Here is a 25,554-nt window from a genome sequence, read left to right as displayed (position 1 = left end):
TGACTCTCTCTCTCTCTCTCTCTCTATATATATATATATATATATATATATATATATATATATATATATATATATGTTCATAGGTGTGTACTAGGCTAATGGCCCTGGAGCCTTTAGAAGCCTAGCCCAAAAAAAAAAATTGCCCAGGCACCATGCTACCCGATGTTAGTTGACAGTGCCCATATTCAAAAGTCATCACTGCTATGTTTTGAACCCAGGAAACTGTGCACTAGAGTCAGGGCAACATACCACTACTCCAAACCTCCGACATATGCTTATACATTCTCTGTCACAGCTTGCGAGGCATCCCACCCCCATAGAATAACTCAGAGCTGTTACAGGCAGGTTTATAAATTACACAACTACACACACACACACACACACACACACACACACACACACACACACACACACACATACTTGAAGTTACATACTTTCTTCCAAACACACAGCATCAATCTTTTGTTGCATACTGCAAAATAGCTCACAAGAATATTATGCGAAAATGGAAGTCTGCTGTTATCTTCCAACACTGGTACACATAGTGTGCAACAGTGTATTATATGCACCAGTGTGTCAGAGAAAAAAGAAACAGTGTACCCTGCCATCAATAGTGTGATTGGTCCATGCCTATGAAGTGTGTCCCAGACATGACTGTGGAATAAAAGCAGTGCAAACAGTTGCACACAAATACACTCAATGCTTATGAATATGGAGTATTCTTTCCCATAATTACTAACTCCATACAAATGATTTCTGACCACTATAAGTGCCTGCCCAACATTATTAGAAATGCCAACTTTACAAAAGGACTCACAAGGCCTGTATGCATGCATTGCTGTGGAACAGATGGTACTATCAAAGGGTAAAGGAGTAGTTGTAGCAGTGTGTTTTACATCTTTTGATATTCAGTGCAGTCTTTGGCAAAGTTTTCAATATCTAAATCATAACCAAGTTACCACAAAAAGTGATAAACAAGGGGTCTAATTTTGTTGTTTCCAGGTGACTCGGGTACAATATTCAGCATTCTGGTATATAACATGTCCAGGATAACTACTATGGAGCTACTTAGTAACATTGACATATGGAAAGCTGTTCTTTCCTAGCAGCAAAATTATGGTGAAACACATTGTCCCCCTTTGCCATTCTTTTACATCCACATTACAGAAACATAAGAATGGATCACTCCTTTCCTTTTGCATGACAGCATCTGTTACAGGTAACAATGAAATAATCAATGTTCGATTCAGATCCACTGATGTACAAAGGCTGGTTTCCCAGGCTTTTCATACAGGAGTCACAATACTCCTTCAGTGATACAGTGTTGCCTCTCTCCCTTATGTTCAGTATTACACAGGTGTCCCCCTAGTAGCAAGGATGTCCATTACAGTCTGTAGTCTTTACAAGCACTACCCTCTGTGAGAAGAACACAGCAAGCAGTGACTCTTTGAATATCACAAGTAACTAGCGAAAACCTTTCATATAGATGATAGATGAATTTCCTTACTCACTGGAAATGGCACAGGATGGTTTTCTCTCTCTGAGCCTTGTTATCTTCAACTTTATTCAACAGCAGTGAAGCAGAGTCTGACTGCACGATCTATAAGAGAGAAGATCAGCAATTCTGTAAGATGAGGTACTGCATACCCATGTAAAAGACAAATAGAGAGCAACATAGCAAACACCTTAGCTAAAATAATAATTTCTGCAGAATCCATAGAAATATTCATAGCACTCTATTCACTTCCATTCAGACCAGTTCAGGGTAATTTCTCTAATCACTGTAGTACTTCTGAGAGACTCAGCAAAACATATGACAGTAGTTTACTGGTCATCAGAGCACTTTAGTGTGAGACACATTTTGAGGCTCATGTGCCATGAGCACAATTTGTACAATGCCACCTGGCATTTGTGGTCCATATTTTAATCACAACATAACCATATGAAATGTTGACTTCCCTATGAAAAGCTGATGTCCATTTCTGTGCATGTTTTTTCCCAGTTGCATTTTTACAGTGTTGTCACTCCCCCGTCACAAGTCAGCAGTGAAACTGTAAGACAGTTTAAACAAGTACCATATTAACATTAGTGGGATGTTTCTCCTTTCCTCACATTTGTGTGAAAATTAAGTTTGTATATTTAATTAAGGGTGTGTGGAAGATGAGGACCCACACATGGCGTGTGTTGGGGGTTCCTCTTTTTAGAGTCTTGTGTGGATGGTCATTAGGGAAACTGTTCGATTAACTAGTTAGGGCTTTGAGCGGTTTGGAAAGCATACACTGTAAGGGAAGCTGAAATGTCATTTATTCACTCCCTGACTGCCCATTTAATCCAATGTTGGGTCATAGAAGAATCATCAGTCTGTACAAGCACCAGAGAGCACAATACATACTAGCTCATCCTCAATGATGCGCTAGCCGATCTCAGCACATGTACCAACGCAAATGCATGCACACACGTGCACACACACATGTATGAATGGGTACAACAGCTGGATTTTGTGTTTTGTTGCAATTCTTTTCCAGTGTAAGACAGATTGCAGGCAGAATGTTTTCTTGGTTACTGCCAACTATTTGACTTTAAGGGGGAAAATAATATATGAGATAATATTTGTTAGTTTTATTACCAGGTGTACTCTTATTGTATGTCAAGCTCTGTAAAACATCACTGCCATTTGTCCTGAGTCATAGCTGAAAAGGCTGCTTGTGCCAATCCACCTATTCATTTAACAAAGTAGACAGATAGATAGACAAATAGCTAGATACTTAAAAGGTGCAAGTTTGTGCATGAAACAGTGATGAGAAAAGTTTGGTGGTGACTAATCTCTTTTGGTCCCACTTCACCTACACAACATTGGGAGGTTTTACTTTTGAGTCATCCTTTTGTATCGTGTGAGTATATAGTACTGTGGGAGGAGAATTTAACACTAATTTTTGCATTGTCATGTAGTGTTCTGACAAACAGGCTGAAGACACATATTAGATTTGGATGATCCCTAAAATATTAAATGCTTAAAAACCACAGAACAAGACATGAAACATTTTGTGGTTAATACAGGGAATTAAGGCAATGAGCTGTTAACAAGCTATCTGAGGTACAGGGTTTGATTCCCTCAGCCTTTATTTGCATACTATGTGACCTAATGTAAGTCACTAAACCAAACAGTGCTTTGGGACAATTAGGATATTTAGCTCAGCTCCTTAATAGTCTTCAGGACCACATACTGAGTAACTAGCTATGAACCAACTAAAGGTCACTATCTGATAATATACAATATCTACATATTTAAATGATATGTTGTATATCGTCAAAGATTTTTGCTGCATTCATTTTCTTATGTGCTTTCAAGCTTCCAACCTTGACTTAATGAATTCTACACTGTTCAGCACTCACATTTTCTTTGTCCAAGGAACTACCTGAGCTCCTTTTTGTCTAACCTTAAATGCTTTTCTTTGCCAGCTAGGTCCCCAGTGTTTCAGGAGTTAGGATATTTCCACTACGGTACTGTGTAACAAGTCATTGAAGAAATTTCTTGGGTTGTCATTTAAAGAAACTGTAAGACGTTACCAATTTAGGTGGCTTGTTCATTACATGATGATACGAATTAAAGGCTCTGAGTTGTTACTGAGTGACTTCTTGAAGCTCAGGGTACAGGTTTGATTCCTTCTACCTCAGTTCACCTACTCTGTGTCTCTGAGCATGTCACTTAATCTGTCAGTGCTCCTGGGTTACCCCTGAAATGAGACACATGGGTCCATTAAGCTTATCCAGTTAACAAATACAAATTTGTACTGTCAATTGCATACCAAGCACAATCTCTCATTAGTACAGCAGATTTGCTGTTGAGATTGTGGCCTACTGCAGAAGATAGTTTGGTTGATGCAGTGATACAGCGGTAGCATTGTTCCCTCACAGCAAGAGGTTCCCAGGTTCGATTCTCAGCTGGAGTGCCTTCTGTGCGAAGTGTGCATGTCCTCACTGCGTCCGTGTGGGTTTCCTCCCACGTTTCAGAGACATGCGTCTGCAGCATTTCTCCCCGAGCTTCCGGTGAAAATTGGCTTCATTCCAAATCAGTCTTTCCCAGTAAACAAAATCTTAAATAAATAATAAAGCAGTCTGTTACCAACAAAATTTTATATACGCAACCAAAGGCAGGAGATAAGGCTAGTAGTAGCTATCTCTTCAATGATTCTGCCAATATCTCACGCTCCCTTGAATAAGCTGCTGATACCTGCATACTGCAACAAAGTATAAAAAGTAGTTTTCTCTACGCTTTTGGGCTTTCATACATATATCTTAACTGACAACTATAAGTCCTTTCTTTATATTATCTGATTCATCAGGTAAACCTCTTTTGGCTGTCTAGAATGTTAGGCAACTGACTAATTAGATACAGACAGACTTTTGTTGTAACTTTGCCACTACAGTAAAAGAAAATTTGGTAACCAAAGATCAGAATTTTAAATTCATGTATTCAATGCTGTTTTATAATAAAAATTCCAGATTTTGAAATGACAAGGAAACAATACAAGTCTAAAAAGCAAAAAGGATCAAATGCTTAAAAAAACACAGAACAAGACTGACTAATGTAGTAGTTAGTACACAGCATTAATGCAATGAGCTGTTAACCAGCTGCTTTGTGGGGTACAGGGTTTGATTCTCTCGGCCTTCATTTGCTTACTATGTGACCTTGAGTAAATAACTTAGTCTGACAGTGTTTTGGGGCAATTGGGATCCCCAATCTGACAAAGACATTCAGAGTCGCACACACACAAACATACACACACATATCAACACTGAATGTCCCTGATGTTACTTTCTGCTTTGCACTGTCCCTCATACAACATGAATGGTTACAGTCAGTCCATAATACCAGGCATAATAGATTCATTCTTCTTATTGTTTAGAAAATGTATTGTGATGCTAGTCAAGTTACTCTATTATCTCTTTTAAGTGTATCAAAGTAATACTTAGAAAGAATCTCTGGTGTTGTATATTGTTCCCCCAGCTTTGTCTGGAGGTATTGAGCACAGCCCTCATACGTCTTGGACAATTACAGGTGGTTATTAATTGCCGGCATTAGAGTTTCCTATTTTTTAGTAGTGCTGCTATGCTTCATGCAGCAGACCCCAGGTTTACTAACTTTACAGTTGATTAGGGTATTTTTTAAAAGTGCCCCTTGTGTCTAGTGTTCTCCAATATATCTTCCATTCTGCAAAACCTGTTAGTCTATTAACTTTTAAAGTGACTTAGGATTATCTTTCGTAGTCCTTGGTGTCTAGTGTCCCTTTCTCCAGTATTGCAAGACTTGCTTTTAGTCAACAGGAGCATGCCAGACACACACACACACACACACACACACACACACACACACACACATAAACATATTCTCAACAAGCCTCGTACACACAAAATGGATCACACTCATGGATTCACTCACCCATTCACCCACACACACATATACATTCACCTCTTAATTACCGCCCCTACTACAACTACCCAGACACACAGACACATGCACACAGTCACATTATAGACACACAGACACATGCACACACTCACCTTGTAGACACACAAACACATGCACACACCTCTCATAACACTGCACACACACACACACACACACACACACACACACACACACACAGCAACACACATTCATATGTACAGACACCCCCCAACACTACCTATCTGCTAAACTCCCCAGCACTTAACTTTAGCAAACTTTTGGCTGAGTTAACTAATGCAGCTGGAGGTAGTGATTTATGCAGCCAGACGATTCCATTGATCATTCTGGAGGTATTCATACATCAGTTCTTCCTGCATTGTATTTCCTCCCAACAGCTTTCAAGCTATAATTTTTTAGTTCAAAGTGCATGGCAGATGCATGGCTATGACTCTCCCAGAGCTGCTAATCTACAAAGTTTTGGTTTAGACCACACTTTTTCAACAGATTTTCTGCTACTGTCAATGATAATTAATAGATTCTTTTTGGTGGATATAATTAACTTGGCTGTGCCACATCACATTACAAATGAAATTAGCCATCATCTGAATTTAATACTAAATTATCTGTCATACTTATTACTCTCAATATATTCCTTTCAACAAAACTGTTATTTTTGTGATGAGGAAATACAACTTTATTTTTACTCTTTGCAAAGTTTTTTTCTGTAGTACTATGGTAGGAAATTACAGCACCAGAAAAAGCATTAGCTTGTTGTTTAAATTATATCTAATCACATAAATTATTATACAAAGTATTACACAGCTGTATTTAGTAAATTAGCCAGAGAATAAGTGCTCTTTTAGTAAAAAAGTGATGCACAAAGAATGTTTTGATCTGAAAATAAACACAGGAGATTTGCAGCATACAAAATGAAACAGCTGTTCCTCTAAATTGGGAACTGTTAAATTATTATTATTATTTTTTTATCCACAGTTCCTTTTTGAAATTAGTAAAAAAAAAAAAAAACTTAAGACATTTTCTTGATTTCATTTAATTCTTGGAGGAAACCAGACATAAAATTAATAAGTAAATAAAAGGCAAAGAATTAAGGCAAGAAAAAAGTAAAATATTTACACATTTGCAGAATAAAAAATGTAGTTCCAGTGAAAAGGGTTCATGAAATATAATTTTATGAGACAGTAAAGTATAACTGCCTTGTTATTAATTGTGTTACATGGAAAACATACAGCACAGTTAACCACAAAATGTCTGTCCATTTTAGTCATTTAAATTGGTAATGCTACTTCTAGATCATGCAACTTTGGGAGAAACAACGTTTTCCAGTTACCCACCCCCCCCCCCCATGAATGAACAATGATGGAGTTAGTTATGCAGGAAATGCTTGTGTTTATTTTTAAAGTGAAGATTCACCTTTTCTGTTGTCAGTACAATGTTTACCTGTGATCCACTTAGTTATTATAAATCCTGATGAAGTCTCCATTTCATAAAACCCTGTCATGCTGACATTAATACAGTAAAGCATAGGGCACAATGCATTGTTAGACCAGATCACATAACAAAATTATGAAAATGTATTAAATAAAAAAGGCATAGTTCTCAAAATATCCAAATGTCATAATATATAATATTATGGTGATCAGCAAGCTGATATTTCCCCAGCTTGTTCCATCGCTTTATTGTGCAGGTCAAACTCTGTTTTGTGAATCTAGTATAACTATATACAACATATCTGGATGAAATATGTTATTACATTACCTGAACAGGGAAGATGGAGTCAAGAGTTTTGCTGAATTACTATATACTCAACTTGGAAAACACTGAAGGTGCACAGAATTTATATAACATACTTGTAATGCACCATGCTTATAAATCAATAAACCAATGCAAGGTGTTCAACCCAAGCTAATTTTAACAAATTCTTTGCATTATTTATTAATGCAACAGTACAAAATCTACTCTTGTTTGGGCAGTTGGTCAAACAAAACTCCACCCTCTCACATGGGTGGGGGAGTACATTCCCCTAGATTTACTTGCCTATCTGCTCTTATTTTGAGATTATATAACAATAAACTAAGGAGAATACTCCAGGGTTTGCTCAAAGAAGAGCCTGTCCTGTTCCCAGTGGTGGCAGGGTCTTGGAGTTAAAATGAGTAAGTAGGTGATTGTGGAGCCATAGTTCTCTCATTAAGAGCTTAGGGGGCTATGTGCTTTTCAAATCCTTGAACAACTTAAGTAGCATTTTCTCTCTTTACTGCAGTGTAATGTATAGCTTAAATACTCTGCAATTTATTTCTGGTCTGTTGCTATTTTTGTGGTACTCTAACTTGAGCTGGCTTATGTTCACTATTTATTTGATTTCTGGTAATCCAGGCATCAGTGTCTCTTATATACTAGGCTAAGAATCACCAGGACCTTTGTAAGCCTAGTTGTACAATCCAACCTAATTGTGTCCCTATGTGTTATGGATATTTATTAGGGGGCATGCCAGTTAAAAAGTTTCTAGAGGTTATATGTGGGATATGCTAGTTTGGGCATTGCTGTCTGCCTCTGTCTATCAGAGCGATGGGGGCCAGACCCAGGGGTAAGTTTCCAACTTTCCATCCATTGGTCTAGGTTACATTTAAATATAGTTGCAGGTGGACTCTACTTTACATGGATGGGGAATCTGTTCCAGAAAATGGAGATCCTCTGAAACACATGTCTGTCTCATTAACATGTCTTATTTATATCACAAGCAACATTTAAATCCTTAAATCTAGTGGCTTTGATGCTATTTATTTTGTGGCCGTGCAAAATCTCCATCAGAGTTGGATCCCAGGAAGACTTCTATGCCAGGCATGGATCGCCCCTTAGTAACCTGTAGGAGACAGACTGTAGAGATACAGCTTTAAAGTGATCTATAAAGAACAATGTGTTTATACCCAGGATTCTCTTGCTATAGAACCTTTGTGGGCATTCCAACTGTTGCTTATGTCTGGTCAGGTACATCTCAAAGGGGGCATTATACTCAATGATGGATCTGATAAGGGCCAAATAAAGTGTGATGCTATGACTTCCTTGGACCTGGAAGCTATGCCTTTACTTATAAGTCTCATCTATTATATTCCACGAAACACAATCTGTCAAGCAGAATGCATTACATTACTCAATAATACTATTGTGTCAAGAACACAATTTTATATGTGGGGTTTTGTTGTCTTACTGTGCACTCCTGGTGTCCTTCATACTCATCAATCTACTCCATCAGGAAATAATTCTGGGGAAAACAGAAAATTACGTTTCAGAAAGCTCCCCATCTTGACAGTTTGACAAATGGGCAAGAATGTTCTACATTCAATTCCCTACATAACTTTGATCACATGAGATTCTAAGACACATGAAAGGTATGCTATATTATAGCCTTTAAAATCCATAAAAAGGTGACCCTAAAATTCCTCCACTGTTTAGGCCAATTATGTTAATAAATGTGTTTAAATCAGTAAACTCCAAACTTTTCAAAGTACAGTTAAGAGACAAAATATTGCACTTGTCTCAGTGTTACAAAAACAATCACTTTCTATATTTCCACTACATTATCTGGAAACTTGATTACAATTAGATTTTGCAGTTTTGCTGACTTAGATGCTAATATGGTAAAACACAGCAAACTTAGCAAAACATTGAGAATGCTAAGTTAACTAATGAAATAGCATTGCAGTAGTTTGTGCTGAAGACTGGCCCAGGCAAAACTAACAACAAACTAGGGAGCTAATGTGAAAAAATTAAAGGTCAACAAAGCAGACAAACAAGGATTTCTGCTAGCCCTATGCCTCTTCTATATCAGTTGCTATAAGGTAAACAAGGGAAGTATGGACACATCCAAAATGAGGAAGAAACTGTGTGCTGTATTATAATATGCTAATGCTCTCCAGATTTTGCCAGTAAGTCAACAAACAGTGAAAAACTACAATTAATTAAATAATATATGAGGGATACAGATTTTTGAATTAATACTAATGAGGCAAATATTGTGATTTTTAGCACTAGAAGTCTTCAACTTAAGGCTTCTCTAAATGAAGATCAAATTGAGTGTGTTAAATTTATGACATACCTATAAATAATACTATTCCTAGAAATGTTAATGGATTATCACACTGACATATCTGGGAATACTATTCTTGAATAATTACAGATGGAAAAAATACACAGTACCTTAAATCTAAACTAGACTACATGTACTCTGTAAATTCAACTCAATATACAATTTGATATATATATATATATATATATATATATATATATATATATATATATATGTATGGATCTACTTCAGTAGATCGAGTTATAAGAATGCCAAAGACAACATAAGCGAGACTAAAACGTGCAAAGCACACATTACCGAAAGTGCAAAATGTGAATTACTATATATTTGAAAACTACTGAGTACCGTATATTATCTGTCACTAGTAACATGGTATGAAGCAGTATATTAGTTTAATATGTGCTACAGTAATTCAGAGAGATTTATTATTCCACTTAGTTTGAGCTGAGAAATTTTATAAAAAGGGTATACCACTTTTACCTGTTGCACGAAGTACCAGAAAGTTAAGATGGCTGATGTGACGTACGGCGTTCCAGGAATTATTGGAACTGTGTATGATACGATGCGGTCACAAAAAGGAAAGCATATGCTTGTTGTGGACAGCTATCTCTATCATTTGGAAAAGTCCTGTAAGTGTAAGAAATACTGGGCTTGTAAGTACAAATGTAGAGACAAATGTAGAGGAACGGCTATAACCATTAATGTTAATGATGGTGAAGAATTATGCAAGTCGGTCACCCATAATCATGCTGGGGACCCTTGTGAGATAGAGAAGTATTTAGTGTGTAGTAGCTTAAAGCAAACAGCTGAGCTATCAAGAGATACACCGTGTTTAATTGTGGACGATGTGCTTGCTTCTACTTCGTTAGACTTAGCTGCAACTATGCCTAGTAGGAAATGTGTGTTGCAACAGATTACGAAAGTGCGTAAGAAACACTTTACAGCAATGATAGATGACTATTTAACATTGGAAACTTTAGATGTTACTCTTTTTCCGTTGAAGGATGGAGTGTTTTTGCAAAGGAGATCTGCTGATGTTGCCAGTAGTGTTTACCACTGTTAATAATCTGTATGATATGTCCAGAGCAACAATTTGGCTAATGGATGGAACATACTTCAGTAAAGGGACTGTATGTAGACAGCTATACAGCATTCACGGATTAGTTAAGTACGGAGCTTACAGTAAGTCAGTACCCTTGATGTTTTCACTGATGTCTAAGAAGTCTTTGAAATCGTACAACATGATGTGGAACTGTCTGTTTGAATTGATGGCAGCAGAAGTATTTCAAATCAATGTCAGCTATGTGTTGTGTGATTTTGAAATAGCAGCTTTAAAAAGTGTGAGAATGAATATTAATGGGGCTGTTCGAAGGGCTGTTTTTTTTTCTATTATGGAAGGAATATCTAGCATAAATTGCAGTCTCTTGGGCTAGCTGGGTTGTACAACAGTTCATATAGATTTCAACTGTCCGTGAAGTGTTTGGCAGCGTTAGCATTTCTACCACAGGATGAGGTGTTGCCTGCCTTTCAGTCACTCCGTGCTAATTTTCCTCCTGAGGGTTCTGATTTGATAAAGTATTTCTCAGACTGGTACTTGTTGGGGAAGCAAAGAAAATTCACTACTAGACATAATGTAGTGTCTAGATTTCCACCTTTGTTTCCTGTACAATTTTGGAATGTGTGGGAGTTGAATGCTTTATTTTTGCCACGTACCCAAAACTCTGTAGAGGCGTGGCATAGGCGTCTGAGATGTTTGTTGGGGAATCGTGCAACAGATTTGCATGTCATGATGTTTACTTTAGCAAGGGAACAGAACAGAGTGGATGAGTTGAGAATCAGAATGAGTGCAGGCTGTCCACCTTTGCCTAAGAAACGCCGATTACTGCAGAGGCAACAACAGTTTGAGTTTTTGTTGGAACACAAAGCAGATTACTCTGTGTTGGAGTTTCTTAAAGCCATAGCAGCACTATTAAAGATATGAAATACGTGTACTGCACTGATGGGAAGAATTGTAATTGGTTTCACTGCTTAAAGGGATAGCAGCACTATTGAAGATGTGAAATATGTGTACTGCACTGATGGAAAGAGTTGTAATTGGCTTGAGTGATTTTATTATGGAGATGACATGTTTTTTAGCACTGTTCTTTTGGAAGTGTACTGTGGAAAATGGCACTATGGAGTATTGCAAGACATTGTTTTCTGACATGGACATATGTATTTGTCGATGCACATGTGGGTGTTTTGTGTGCGTTTTCAATTAGTTATGGCATTGGATGGGAGTGGTACATCAAGTTGCATCAGCTGGTTATTTTTGGTGTTTTGTGCTTCGTTTTTTTCTGTTTCAGTGAAGTGAATTCAGTATTATCAGATTTGCGCATGTTCAATTCCGGCTTTATGTGTTTTTTTGCCATTTTAGTCTCGGTCTACCCCTGTGATAACGTATAGGCAGAAATGTGGTCAACTAATCCACAAATGAGTTGCAAGAAGCAAGTATACCAAGCACCAATAAAATATTTAAGATTACTAAATGCCTTCCCAGCGATTTATATGAAAAAAGAATCAAGCATCACAAATGAGTGAACCAGCACACAGACAGGGTAGTAAATAAAACAACAAAAAACGGTACAGCTCAGGAGACGAATCTTCCGTTTAATAACAAAACTTGAAGCGCTTTTCTTTTGCACCAAAGCAAACTTCTTCAGAAGTGAACAATTATTTGCTCCACATTGCATTTAAAACATAGTGGAAGTGATGTATTGAAACTCGCATTGAAAGCAACATTGTTACTTAAAGCTGTACACAAATACTATTATAGTTAAAAGGGTAACACTGTAGATTCCAAAACCAATGAACAAGATAACTAAACTATCTAATATAATAAATGAATTTAACTTTAGTACAGTAAATTCTACTTTGAAAATGTATACTAGGTATTGCTTCACAGTCAATAAAGATTGAATAAAAAGTTGATAAAAATATTCGATCCAAATGAACTGCCATAGGGACACCAAACATTAAATACAAGACAGGATATGCCCATATTAATTTACACATTTGTAGAAATTAAAGCGGATATCAAAGCAACTACATGTTTGAAAATAAATCTCAAACACAAGTGCCACCTTTCACCATCATCTGCTCAAATTTTTACATTTCAACATGCAACTGATGGAACACATATCATTAAGCCCTGGAAATTTGTAGCCATTCAGCCTTATCTGCCAAGCAAGTTCAAGTTCCTCTAAGTGAAGGGGGACTGGGCCACCCCTTAAGGGTTGGGATACCTGTTCAAAGGCCATATATGTGAATCTATGCCCTTGACATAAATAAATATGTTTTGCCAAGGCATTTTCCAATTTTTCTTTAGAAATTGCATATTGGTATTCATACACTCTGTCGCGGAACCTACATTCCATTTTCCCAATATAGTATGCTGGACAGAATTTACATCTGGCTAGATACACAACATTCTTAGACTGGCAATTAAATTAAAATTTACCCTATACTGAACTTGATCTATTATAAAGGAGTTGGTAACTTCTATATACCTACAAATACTACAGGACTCACATTTAAACATTCCTGTAACTCTTGGAGTACCTCTACCATGTACTTCCAATAAGTTTTTAAGATTTCTCCCTCTCCTGAAGGTAATATTAGGGGCTTTACCTATCTTCTCTAACAACAGTGGGGTGACTCTGAATAAATTCCAGTTCTTTTTTAGTATGTCAATCAACAGATAACTATCAAATCTGAAGGTTGTAATAAAATTCAAGCATGGTTCACTGTTGCTAGGTATTAGCCTACCACCACTAAATTGGATTTGAGTATCATTCCGAAATGGGGAGTTATGAGTAGGGGATATATTCAAACCGTGGGTCTTAACGCTTAAAATAAGGATATAGACACTGTCAAGTCTCTTGTGACCTACTTCCTCTATAAGGCTATCTAGTAGATTCTCTGGATAACCATAGCCCAAGAACATTGACTTAAGGAGCTGGCATTCAACCAAGAAATCACTCTGTTGTGAAATAATACGTGTGGCCCTTACTAATTGGCCCTTCACAACGGAGTGTTTCTGGTGGAAAGGGTGGCAGCTCGAAAAATGTAGAAAATCATTAGAATAGGTGGCCTTTCTATGGATACTAGCTTCAAAACAACCTTGGGTTCTATTTTTCACCAGCCAAACATCTAAATACGCTATTGTTTCTGTATTAAATGCTGAAGTAAATTGGAGAAAGTCGGTAGTTTGGTTGAGATAATCAACTAGTTCTATACTGGCCTGGGAAGAACCTCTGAACAAAATAAAAATATTGTCCAGGAAGCGGGTATAGTGAACAATAGCACTGGTTAAATCATCCTTCTTGAAAATGAACTCAATCTCCCAGTATGTCATGAAAAGGTTAGCAAAGCTACCCTCACACGGTGAATCCATAGCGACCCCAATCCTTTGTAAATAGAATTCATTACCAAACATAAAAATATTTTTTGTCAGAACCAAATTCAATAGTTCCATGACAAAACTGATTTCACTGTTGGGGGCCCCTTTCCTCTTCAACATCAGGGAAATCCATTCAATTCCCACAATGTGAGAAATACAAGTATAGAGGTCCTTAACATCTACTGTTAAGAAATTACACTCATCCTTATACTCAATTTTATCCACCTCTTCTGGGAATGACCAAGAATCCCTGCACACCTGTGTCTCTGATTTCAAATACTTTTTTTAACAAATTGTCAATGAATTTAGCTATAGGGTACATGGGAAAATCACGTCCATCCACTAGTGGGCGCATAGGTGGTTCATCCATCCACTTATGTATCTTAAGGGTACCAAACAAGTAGGCAAACCTGGGGTAGGACATTATTAAATAGTTGTATATATTCTGTTCAATTCTAACCTCAATGAATAAATCATTGATGCAGTTTTTAATAAGCGGTCAGTTCACTTAATCTTGCGACTGGGTCACCTAATACTATAAGCGGAATATCAATTCAGCGAACGGGCATCATTGACAATCCATCGGAATCTGTGAGAACATTGCAGCCTGCAATTTGTGGGCAGCCAACAGAACAGTGACAACAAGGCATCAACCAGAGTATTGAAGGTTCTAATGGTGCTACTTCCTCTGGGCTTATTGGATCATCGATTTCACCATCCCTAACTACATGGATAGCAGATGAATTCATCCTATCAGGTGTATTGAATGGGAGAACAGCAAGTGGTCTGGCTGGAGGAGGTAATTGTTTAGCTTCTGACTTGGTTTCCAATCTTAAATATTTTGACTCTTGTCTACTTAAAGTGAAAAAACTACAACTTGAGATTGTTTACTTCCGTGAATGTCTCAAGTTGAAAATAGTGCCAAAAGGCTTGATGTGCCATCACTTTCCTACGGGGTTAGAGGCGAAATCGGAGTTCCACCAAGAGCTTATTAAGTTGTTTGATAGACAGGGTTCAGAACTAATTGAACTTATCATTAAGCACTATAATAAATGGGTGGAGAAGATGATCAAAGTCATAACAGAATTGGATACTAAAATCAGATCTGACCTAGACTTTGACAGTTACAAATTCGAATATAACCATATTTTCCCAAGTATTGACCAGCATATGCTTAAACTTAAAGGGAATTAAATTAAAAAACTTGAAAGAGACCTTTTCACATATGAACAGGGGACAGCTTACCCCATGCCTTCTGAAACCATACATACAATCAGCTGACTTCGGGAACTGTTGGTACTAGTAAATGTTCGACCAACAATAGAGAAAATCTTGATGCTTTGGACAATGATTTATCACCCTTTGGTGATGATTTGAGTGACTGCCTTGGTGAACCTGATTTCAATGAAGTAGTTGAGGTTAGGAGGAGTGAGAGATTGATGAATGCTTCTAGATCATCTAACGGCCCCCAACCTCAATCAAATGCTACCCACAATCAGAATTTTCAGCAGGGCAACCACACAGGGGCCAGGGTGAAGCAAAAGCAGCCCCAACAATACAACAAGAGGAAAAAAAACAGCAAATGGAGGAACTAGACCTGGAAGAGACTTAACTCACTAATGCTTTGTCACCAGAGGTGGATGACCAAGTTATTCTACAGGTCGGCCACAATGGAGACTTTTGTGTAACGGCAAACCATGTGGTTGTTGGGCCTTTAATAGTCACCAACCACAAAGGTGACTTTAAAGTCTATAATTATTCAACAGTGACTATTACATCAGAGATGGCTGACCTGTTGTCGAAAGGACATACCTTTGTCCCTACTCAAAAACTGGACTTAGTGAAAATGATTATTGACATTAAGCTTTATGTCAGAAAATTTAATTTATTTTTATTAATGGGTAATAAGAATAGTGGATCAACTAATGTTAGTATTTTTTCTGTGCCAAGCACTTATAATCCTCCCTTACACCCAGCACTACAAATGTTTGAACAGATTTGCGAGCTTGATGTGAGGCAAATCCATTACATTAGCTGGAAGAAGGGACATAAATTTAACACTACTAAAGAGGAAAAGGATTACTTAGATTTTATTAGATCACAAAGCATTTGTGTATGTAAACCAGACAAGGGGAGTGGACTTGTAGTTTTTGACAACATTGATTATGAGAGACGTATGAAGTCACTCCTTGATTCTCCAGCTTACCAGTCTAGTTCACACTCGGAGGATAGTAAAGCATATCAGCTTATTAAAAACTGCATCAATGATTTATTCATTGAGGGGAGAATTGAACAGAATATATACAACTATTTAATAATGTCCTACCCCAGGTTTCCCTACTTGTTTGGTACCCCTAAGATATATAAGCGCTTGGATGAACCGCCTATGCGCCCACTAGTGGATGGACGTGATTCTCTCATGTACCCTATAGCTAAATTCATTGACAATCTGTTAAAAAAGTATTTGAAATCAGAGATGCAGGTGTGCAGGGATTCTTGGGCATTCCTAGAAGAGGTGGATAAAATTGAGTATAAGGATGACTATAATTTCTTGACAGTAGATGTTAAGGACCTCTATACTTGTATTTCTCACATTGTGGGAATTGAATGGATTTCCCTGATGTTGAAGAGGAAAGGGGCTCCCAACAGTGAAATCAGTTTGGTCATGGAACTATTGGATTTGATTCTGACCAAATTTTTTTTATGTTTGGTAATGAATTCTATTTACAAAGGATTGGGGTCGCTATGGGTTCATCGTGTGGGTGTAGCTTTGCTAACCTTGTCATGGCATACTGGGAGACTGAGTTCATTTTCAAGAAGGATGATTTAACCAGTGCCATTGTTCACCATACCCGCTTCCTGGACAATATTTTTATTTTGTTCAGAGGTTCTTCTCAGGCCAGTATAGAACTAGTGGATTATCTCAACCAAACTACCAACTTCCTCCAATTTACTTCAGCATTTAATACAGAAGCAATAGAGTATTTAGATGTTTGGCTGGTGAAAAATAGAACCCAAGGTTGTTTTGAGGCCAGTATCCATAGAAAGGCCACCTACTTTAATGATTTTTTTACACTTTTCGAGCTGCCACCCTTCCCACCAGAAATGCTCTGTTGTGAAGCGCCAATTAGTAACAGCCGCACGTATTGTTTCACAACAGAGCGATTTATTGATTGAATGCCAGCTCCTTAAGTCAATGTTCTTGGGCTATGGTTATCCAGAGAATCTACTAGATAGCCTTATAGAGGAAGTAGGTCACAAGAGACTTGACAGGGTCTATACACCTATTTTAAGTGTTAAGACTCACGGTTTGAATATATCCCTTACTCATAACTCCCCATCTCGGAATGATACTCAAATTCAACTTAATGGTGGTAGGCTAATGCCTACCAACAGTGAATCATGCTTGAATTTTATTACAACCTTCAGTTTTGATAGTTATCTGTTGATTGACATACTAAAAAGAACTGGCGTTTTTTCAGCGTCACCCCACTGTTGTTAGAGAAGATAGGTAAGGCGCCTAATAGTACCTTCAGGAGAGGGAGAAATCTTAAAAACTTATTGTAAGTACATGGTAGGGGTACTCCAAGAGTTACAGGAATGTTTAAATGTGAGTCCTGTAGTATTTGTAGGTATATAGAAGTTACCAACTCCTTTATAATAGATCAAGTTCAGTATAGGGTAAATTTTAGATTTAATTGCCAGTCTAAGAATGTTCTGTATCTAGCCAGATGTAAATTCTGTCCAGCATACTATATTGGGAAAACGGAGCGTAGGCTCCGCGACAGAGTGTATGAACACCGATATGCAATTTCTAAAGAAAAATTGGAAAATGCCTTGGCAAAACATATTTATTTATGTCAAGGGCATAGATTCACATATATGGTCATTGACCAGGTATCCCAACCCTTAAGGGGTGGCCCAGTCCCCCTTCACTTATAGGAACTTGAACTTGCTTGGCAGATAAGGCTGAATGGCTACAAATTTCCAGGGTTTAATGATATGTGTTCCATCAGTTGCATATTGAAATGTAAAAATTTAAGCAGATGATGGTGAAAGGTGGCACCTGTGTTTGAGATTTATTTTCAAACATGTAGTTGCTTTGATATCTGATTTAATTTCTACAAATGTGTAAATTAATATGGGCATATCCTGTCTTGTATTTAATGTTTGGTGTCCCTATGGCAATTCATTTGGATCGAGTATTTTTATCAACTTTTTATTCAATCTTTATTGACTGTGAAGCAATACCTAGTATAAATTTTCAAAGTAGAATTTACCGTGCTAAAGTTAAATTCATTTATTATATCAGATAGTTTAATTATCTTGTTCATTGGTTTTGGAATCTACAGTGTTACCCTTTTAAATATAGTAGTATTTGTGTACAGCTTTAAGTAACAATGTTGCTTTCAATGCGAGTTTTAATACGTCACTTCCACTTTGTTTTAAATGTGATGTGGAGCAAATAATTGTTCACTTCTGAAGAAGTTTGCTTTGGTGCAAACGAAAAGCGCTTCAAATTTTGTTATTAAACAGAAGATTAGTCTCCTGAGCTGTGCCGTTTTTTGTTATTTTAATTAGTTTGGTTGTGTTTTTTCGAGTTAGTAAATAAAACACTTTGACAACTTAAACCATGTTACAGAATTGCACATTTTCTCACTCCTGTTTCTCAGTATTTATTGGTAGGAATGTACTCATACCCAGATTGGAGTATGGCCACCCCCACCTTCTCACTACACATTCCATGTCTAATATCAATAAATTACAGGTTGCAGAAAGCAAAATATGTGAATTTGTTTCGCTGCTATATTCCTGTATGCATCAACTCAACCTCCTAGCAGGCATCAACTGTCTGCAACTGAACTGCAGAGCTACATTTCTATTTAGCTCACTTTTATTCAAAATCCAAAACCAAGGTTACTGCTAGCATTTAAGATCTAAACTTCAAATTATAGAACCAAATGACCTACTTAGGGATAATCTGGAGGAGACATTGACACTTACAAAACCAGCTCTGGTAAGTCTTTAGGAGTGGAATGCCTTTTCTAAATTTGGATCTTCCAAATGGAATCACTTGCCTTCAGAGATAAGAGAACAGAAGTCAGTGAAAACATTCAAGCCCAAACATAAGAACCATGTGTTGAGTGCACCTACATGTATTTATTTTCAGATCAATGTATAATAGCAGTCCATTTACCTGGTTATCAACTTGAATTAAATAAACATTAGAAGAGATGAAGGTTTTAGCCTCTTGTCAAAAGATAATATGTTTATACCTGCATATTTGGCTAGCCTGGGGGGAGGAAGATCTCTGGAGACAGCAAAATATAGGCACATATGTTCACAAGTACTTACTAAGCTATCAATTCATGAGGCTGAAGAAGTCTAGCTTTTCATTCTCATGGTAGTTTTAGCACTTATATTTTGTATCCTAATAACCAAGAGAAGGTTCAGACAAAGATATGTTGGAACATTTACATCTTTCCCCTACCCATGAGGGACCTACCTACCTAGCCATTCATCCAAATTACTTTTTATTAAAGTAAGAGAAGCATTTTGCATTATGTGAAGTAGAAGCAGCATTATCTGTGATATAAACCTATCCCTCCAGCATGTTCTATTTTTTTTGAAAAAGAGAATGAGATCCCTTAAGTGGTTGTTTATAATGCCATTAGACTTGTGACTATGTCACAGGTCTGAGAGAATAGGGTCTTTTGAAGCTCTATACATGAGACTGAGGTAGCCTGTATAAAGAGAAAAGGCTTTCATATGGTCTACATAGTTTTTGCAATATATGCCTTGCTTTTTTAATGAGAAAGCATTGTAGTCACTCCATTTATAATGAGTGTTTGGACAGGTACATACCAAAAGGGCTATTATAATCAATAATCAGCCTGAGTGCTAAGTACAGTGCAATGATTACATTCCAGGATCTGGACACAACACCTTTACAGGTAAAATGTGTGATGAAAAGAACTAACTTATAACGGTGGATACATGGTGATCAAAGGGCAGTTCATTGTAGATTTATGTTCCCAAATCCTTAAGTATGGAATCAATTTTCAGGGGTGTGTTTTCAATGTGATACTTACAATGGCAGTCATGTTTACTGAAAGATACAATTATATACTTCTTGGCATTTAGTTTTATGCTATGGTTTTGACAATAGCTATTTGCTCCATCTTGGAGGAAACTGGTGTCTTCAAGGGAATTTGTGATGGCACAAGATTGCTATCGTCTGCAAACTTGGTCAGTCATGAACCCTTAACATTAGTTTTGATTTCTAAGAATTTAATACCATTGAGAAATGGCCCAAGGACTGTACCCATCGGGTACACTACTACTGACAGGTCTTTTGGAAGAGGTAGAACTGCCCACCCTAATTCCTGGGTTCTAAAGCCAATTTGCTATCCTAAGAATTACACAGGGATTGACATTTATCTGGAAGAGTCTATCTATGATACCTGAGTTTCAGATAATGTTGAATGCTTTTGCAAGGTATAGATATCCAATGAACATTGAGTTTCACTCATTCATTGCCTCATTAATTTTTTTAAGACATCAACCAGGTTAAGGAGGCAGGACCTGCCCTTGACAAATCCCAACTGGGTAGGGCAGAGGGTCTGTAGGTTACCTATACCCTTACTTATTAATTCTATTATGATCCATTCCATAGCCTTAGAGATGACTGGTCTTTCTTATAGGTCTCCAATTACCTGGTTCCATTGAAGCCTCACCTTTGTGTAAGAAAATGGTTGTTGCAGTCTTCCATTCATCCAACATGAAACCTGTTTTAAGGCTGATATTTAATAGCTTCTGTAGGGGATCAGACTAGCCATATTTTAGGCTGACACATAGGAAGCCTGCCATATTACCTGGCCCCACAGATGTTGTGTCCTTTGCCTTAGATAGCATCCTTTGCCTTAGATAGCATCTTAAGAACTTGTTATTGGGAGATTTGAGGTGGGGGCACAAATTACCCCCTGAAACATTTTGTTATTTCATTCTTACTGCTGGCCATCTCTTTCCCAGTTAGCATTAAATAGTTTTAGAAAAAGTAAATCAGTTTACTGTAAACAGTTATTGCCTCTTTATAGTTATTAAAATAAAGTTGGAATCTCTAAATGTTCAACTCTCTTTCACTTTTATACTAGCAATAGTGCAGTTAGCGGCTATATGGACAAATCTAATAACCTTGCAGATAATCAATAAGATAGAGGTAAGGCTTCTTTTTGAGGTTACAATAGATTGAGTTCCTTTTGTGAATTTAGAGAAACTGTCTTGGAATCATTCACCCATTAAAGTAGGCATTTTGAAGGACTATCCTAAAAGTGAAGTTGCCACTGACTTATTAAATGTCTTTACAACAGGTGTTTCTATTAATATGATAAATTACCAGAATTTGAGGTCAATGAAAGAGAAAGATATGATATTAAAGGACCTGCTATATGGAGATTCTGAGAAAGGTAGAACAGTGGGTCCTTTTCAGTAATGCATTTTCACAGCCTGTCTGTTGGGTTTGGTGTGAAAGAAGGAGGATGGGAAATGCTGATTGACTCACCATCTCCATTTCCCTGGGACAATTCTCTGAATAATGGATAAGCTAGAGCGATGCTAAGGTACAATATGCTTCTTTAGATTATGTCATTCATATCATTTGTCAGTTTAAGAACCCCCGGCTAGCCAAGCTTGATACAGAGTCCACCTTCTATCTTCTCTGTATTTGCTCTCAGAACTGGCATCGTTTGGATATGCAGTTTGAGGGCAATTATTATTTTGATTAGGCTATGCTTATTGGTTGTTCTGTGGCATGTGCCACTTCTGAAAAGAATTAGTGTTTGTGTGTCTAAAGTATCTACTCCACAAGAAAGTGATTTTTCAATCCCATAACAATGCTGTTGTTCAGGTTTTGATCCAGACGTCATCCAAGTCAGTGCTGGTGCAGTCAATTAAGGCTCTTTATGTTACTCGCTTTATGCATTAGTCAATCTTTTTCTGCAGAGCACATAATAGGCATTAATAATGTGCTGGCTAACTCTCTTTCTCACCAAGATGTGTCCAAGTTCTGGAAGCTGCCAAATATAACTGCCTTCCACACTCGCATCCCAGATAATGTTTGGTTGACTGGAGGGGAATAGATTCTTGTGGAATTTGTGGGCCTCTCGGGCAGCTATCAAGCTTATCAGTCAATTTTGCATGAGTCTTCTTAGGGAGGAGAGATGTTAGTCAATTCAATTAACTTTAAATTACTTAGCATCTTGAAGGCTAAAGGTGAATAGCCTGTTGTTATTAGGATACAATTAGTTGAGCTTAGTCTATTTATAAAAGTATTTGATATTGATTAGTGTCTACAATATTGAAAGATTGGGACAGATTCAAAGGAAACCATTCAGACTCTCATTGTCTCATAAGGAAATGTTTTTCAAAGTTAATTTTTGTATGGGTGAATACAACATTACCTTTGCAAATTGCTGGGATCTCTGAGCTGGGGACATGTATCAGTGATTGGTGATGTTATAGTTTGGATTCATAAGTCTATGACTGATCGATCATGCCTGGGCCATAAAGTCATATTGGAAAGATCAGCAACCCCTTTACTTTGTCCTATGCATTGATTTACTACCATGCATACATCCTCCAGACCCACTAATATCAATATTTTGGTATTCCCTTTTCCTAATGGGTTTCAGTTAATGCCTAGGGATCTTGATATATGTATATACAATGCCTTATCTTGTCAAGGCTTGCCTTCAGTTAGTTATTACTCTAACTCATTTAGAATGGGATGAATATCAGATTTAGCTATTCAAGGTTTATATTTGCAGATTGCTTTAAAGGTTGTTATTTTATGGTTTCATGTTTTTATCTTTCATTTCAGGTCAATTGGATGTCTTAATTTTAGGGCACACCTTTATATACCAGGCTGCCAGCAGAGCAAAAATTTGACTAGGAGGTTCAGACCTGGGATTGGATCCTCATTCTCATGAAATAATTTGAAAAGGATTTCTGGGAATGAGTTGGGTTAAGTTGCTTTCAACATTGTTTAAGGTGATTGTTACAGGAGGTCAGGTATACATTCTTACAGTGTATTTAGTTGGGAATGATTTAGGTAACCGTAAATTAATTTCTACAATTCTGAAAGACTCAGCAATTATACAGCATTTAATACCCAGACTACTAGTCACCTGGTCAGCTGCTGTCTTCCATTTGATGGGACGGTGGGCTGTCCACCCCTCATCATTAGAAACCATAGAGTGGCTTGGACTGTTCCATTGTTGGGGTTTGCAGTAACTGAGCACTGGGAAGACACTGATAAAGATTCTGTCTGATTTTCTGAAAATGACATCATTCTATATTAGAATGTGATTTATTTAATCTTAGCTTTTCCCTGTTTTTTCCAAGGTTTGAAATTTTAAACATTAATTTGACAGAAATTCATACTGATTTAGACTATAAAAAAGTTTATATATATATATATATATATATATATATATATATATATAATATTTTAATGTTTCAAGACACAAGTTTTTGGTTTGGTGTGTTTATTAAAAAAAAAACTAAAAAGATTTTACAGTCAGAAAAGTGGAAGAACAGGCTGCTTTGTAAGCAGAGGATAAAGTGTGGTATTTTTATAAATGGTGAATTATGATTTCCTGCATGATAAATTGCTGTATTCAATAAATAAATGGTCACAACAATATCGGTAAGTCCTATATATTTTGTGCAGGGAGCTGGAATGAGGACAATAGTTGATTAAAAACAGACAGTCATACAGTTATATGAGTTGGTAGTCCAGTAACAATATCAAATTGAATGGAGTCAGACAACAAAGAAAACATCCAAAAAGTACTTAACACATCAAAGCATCTAATTGACATGTACATTATTTAATACTTCTACTTCTTAGATTAGGTATTAAATAGAAAAAAATCATTAAGCACAATAGTGATATTTACCCTCAACTTTAATTGCTAAGCTATATTTATCCTGTCTATTTTTAAATCCAAGTCACTGTTACTTTCATTCAAAAACAGTTTTGTTTTCAAGATAAAAATATACACTTGTTAAACTGATACAGTTCAGAGAATGTGTGTATAAACACTTATAAGTGCTCTTACAATTATTAGCATATAAATTCTCCTTCATTTATTGACTTGATTTCCTGGAAGTTGTACCAATATAATTAAAAACCACACACTTGACATGTAATGATTTACAAAATGTAAGATGAGCAATGGTTAAAATGTTCAAAGCTACCATAAGTCAAGGTAGAGGGAGTGTACAAAATAAAGACTGTATATATCTATTACTAATCACTTCTTTATTATAAACTGTTGTTCTCAGTTTGTCTTCATGTCGTACAACAATTAGTCATCTATATATATGCAATAAGACAAGATGCTGGTGTTACACACAGACACCTTGATAAACATGCATTCTCATTCAGCCATTACAATATTGGTGTAGGCAGAGGCTATAATGACCCAAAAACTACAGCAGACAACTGTCTGCAATAATTCTACTTGGAAAGGAAAAATATGAAGCCCTAATTCAAGTGAATTCAAAATCACATTAATATCTCTTCTAGGAACTTATATTTCATTTTCCAACCAACTCTGAGAGAATAACAAACTTTCATATAAAGGATAGCTGAGTATAGTGCCTATACATTTTAGCTAAAAAGCTCTCACTGTGGACACTAACACCCCTAATTTTTACTAAAATGAAAAGGATCTCTTACATAAAGGAGGGATAACTTTTATAAGTGGTCTTAAAATGGAATCATCACTATTGGCTCATTTTCTGACTCTGGCACTGGCAATTATACAAAATGGGTTTTTATTCATATTTCCATGAATATTAGCTATTCCAAAATGACTGGACTCCTGAGACTTGGTACCATAAAAATAAAAGTCATAACTGTCTTCAGATATTATTCCTGAAATAAACATCAGTGTCTCATCAATATCACTGTAGAAGCTCTAACATTAGGTAAATAAAGTCACTATTCTCTAATTATTCAAATCTAATATCTCTTTAATGACACACACAGATAACTGTCAAAAATCATATGTATAATTTTACATTTAATGTACAGAACAGTCATAGAAAATAAAATGTAATATACAGGGTAGCTTATCCATATCAAAAACATGTTAATAGGCAAGAACTCAAAGATAATTAAAACACAGAAAGTAGCTATAATATGAATAACTATACGTAATTCAAAGTTATGCCCCCCCCTAGACAACTTAAACATTCCAGTTTTAAGATTGCATAATTCTATTAGATTATTTTAAGAAATCAAAATTTTCTTTCCCCCAAAGCTGCACAACATCATAGTTGGAATGTGTAAATAGCAGAAGGGAGGTTTGTGCATCTAACAAGGATGCCAAAGTACTTGCTCACCTCAACAAATATTTGTAATTCTTTCACTGAATAAACTAAACTGCCTTAATTTTCAGAATTTCCAATTGCAATTTAAATTAACTTTAATTTGTAGATCCTTATTTTAACTTTTCCATTCTTCACATTTTTACATTTTAATATAAATCTGTT

General features: G+C 36.6%; 1 long non-coding RNA gene across 1 annotated transcript in view; it reads right to left on the bottom strand.

Moving 5' to 3' along the window:
- LOC122809488 overlaps positions 1–25,554 on the bottom strand; it is a 47,326-nt gene that overhangs the window by 5,012 nt on the left and 16,760 nt on the right. The window contains exon 2 of the long non-coding RNA XR_006365910.1: positions 1,512–1,600. This is a non-coding gene — a long non-coding RNA (uncharacterized LOC122809488). The remainder of the gene's footprint in view (positions 1–1,511; positions 1,601–25,554) is intronic.

Source organism: Protopterus annectens, chromosome 8.part0, assembly GCF_019279795.1.
Source record: "Protopterus annectens isolate FY-2018-M chromosome 8.part0, PAN1.0, whole genome shotgun sequence".
Lineage (NCBI taxonomy): Eukaryota > Metazoa > Chordata > Ceratodontiformes > Protopteridae > Protopterus > Protopterus annectens.
This window is presented reverse-complemented; position numbering and strand designations above follow the sequence as displayed.